We start from the raw sequence: 2,169 nt of genomic DNA, 5'->3' as shown, positions 1-2,169 counted from the left end.
TTCACTGTAATGAAAGTGTTTTCTCCTATATGAACTGACTCTCCATAGATCCTCTAATAAAGCTATGAAGTCCCAAAACTATATGGAGGGAAGCCAGAATGGTTTGTGCTCCTGTTTAATAACCAATAAACGGAGTACTTCATTCATTGTATTTATTGAGCATCTGCTTTATGAAAAGTGTTAGGACAGGAGGCCAGTAAGAATCAAATTGAATGTACCGCAAAGGGGTCCAACCTTGTGAGAGAAGGCTTCCCAGCAGAAGTGCAGTCTCAACTGAGACCTGAAAGGAGTCCTTTATCTTGGAAAGAGAGAACATGTCCCACAGAAGGATGGAAATGATAAGGGCTCCGAGGGGAAGGAAGTTCTGGTACATCCAGAGCATCATCAGTGGGGTTTATGTTCAGTGTGATTTGAGCCTCGAATACAAAGACAAGTGTTGTCTTGAAGACGGTGCTAGCTGCCTCACCCAGCCAAGAAAAGAAGGGTCCCAGCTTTCCCCAATATCTAGGTTGTTTGTGTACACTTACAATGACTATCTGACATTTTGCCTGCCCAGAAGTCTACTCTCTGGCTTCTGGCAATAAATCATCAATTTTCCTTTTTGAACTTCCCTGCCTCCTCTCACTTTCTATATCACGTGTGGAATTGCTTTCATTCCTTGCCCTAAGAATTGGCACAAAATTCAGACCTGGGCAGTCAGAGTCTTGCAACTCTCTAGTTATGGTGATTAATTTGGTAATCAGTACATGTCCAGAGACCTTTTGAGAAGCATGAACTCAGCACTTATGCTCCAACTACTAGGAAAGGATGATGCTTCCCATGGGATTGACTGAGATGACAGAATGTCAACCTGGAGCTGCAAGCAGCCATCTGTCCCCCATTCACCCATTCAACGATCATTTATTACATCATTATATGTGATCCATGGTGTTGTAAGCACTAGGAATACAGAAACAAAAGACATATTTCTATTTCTTAGGTTTTCATCATCAAATGGAAAGTCAAATGAAGCAAATTCATAACTTCAATAAAATGTGATGTGTTAGGGTAGAGGTTACACACATTACTGTATGTGCGGGGAAGGGCAGCCAATTCACAGAACTGTAAGGTTAGGACAGGCCACAGTGAGCTAAGTTGTCTGCAGGACAATATATTGGTGGTGGCCAAGGTGGTGGATACAAGTCAGGAGTTTCCAGGAGAAATTGGCGGGGACACATATTTGCACTTCATGGTGTTCATTCATTTATATGCTGCTTCTTTCCTAAAGTTCCATGTGTGCTTTGATTTAGACATTATCAGTACACAGTCATAATTAAAATCACGGATATGAATGAGATTGTCAAAGAAGAGCACAGATTTCAAAATAAGAAAAGAATTGTTTAAGTTAAACAGCAGAGAAAGAGAAGTCCATGAAGACAGAGAAGGCAAAGCCAGGACAACATCAAGGTGAGCAAAGGAGGAAAGAATGTCAAGAAAGAGGAAGAAGTAAAGGGAACAAATACGTCTAACAAGAGAGAAGCTAGAACACCCGGAGCTGGGCGGCCGCTGATGACCCAGCTACTTGGGAGGGGGGCTTGAGGCCAAACTGGGACACAGCATGACTCCATCTCTGAGGAGGTGGGAGTTTTTTAAAGTAATAAAAAAAAAAAGAAAAGAACTTGAAAGTGTCCAGTGAATTCCACAGGGTTAGTGAAAGAGTCAGAAAGAAAAAGGAGAGAACAGTAAGGAGGAATTGTGCTTGTTCATTGGCTGGTCAGCTGGTTGGCTGGTCAGCTGATTGGCTGGTTGGCTGGTTGGTGCAAAATGAAAGAGACTGGAACATGTTTTTACCCAGGGTGGAAAGCCAGCGAGAGGGAAAGCCAGAAGACACAGAGTGAATAAAGGAACTCAGGGATGAATGTGGTGGTCCCAGCAGAGGCTTTTGTCCCAGGTCAGGAAGTACACCTCTGCCTTTGGGAAAGGAGGGAGGGAGCAAGGCTGTATAAATGTCCATGCAGATAATTTTGGGAGTCAGTGACTGGGGAGACAGTATTTATATTAATTATGCTTTCTGAAAATTGATTTTATTCATCATTCTACTAAGCACGTTATAAACCTACAATTTCTAATGTCAAAAATGACCGAGCTGGGCTGGGTGTGGTGGCTCACACCTGTAATCCTAGTGCTCTC

At 42.7% G+C, this 2,169-nt stretch overlaps 1 long non-coding RNA gene across 1 annotated transcript in view; it reads right to left on the bottom strand.

The window, feature by feature from the left end:
• Positions 1-2,169, bottom strand: part of LOC111723807 — a 20,401-nt gene that overhangs the window by 9,103 nt on the left and 9,129 nt on the right. The gene's annotated exons all lie outside the window — the stretch shown is intronic.

The sequence above is a fragment of the Otolemur garnettii genome, unplaced genomic scaffold (assembly GCF_000181295.1).
Source record: "Otolemur garnettii isolate 467f Iridium unplaced genomic scaffold, OtoGar3 scaffold00016, whole genome shotgun sequence".
NCBI lineage: Eukaryota > Metazoa > Chordata > Mammalia > Primates > Galagidae > Otolemur > Otolemur garnettii.
This window is presented reverse-complemented; position numbering and strand designations above follow the sequence as displayed.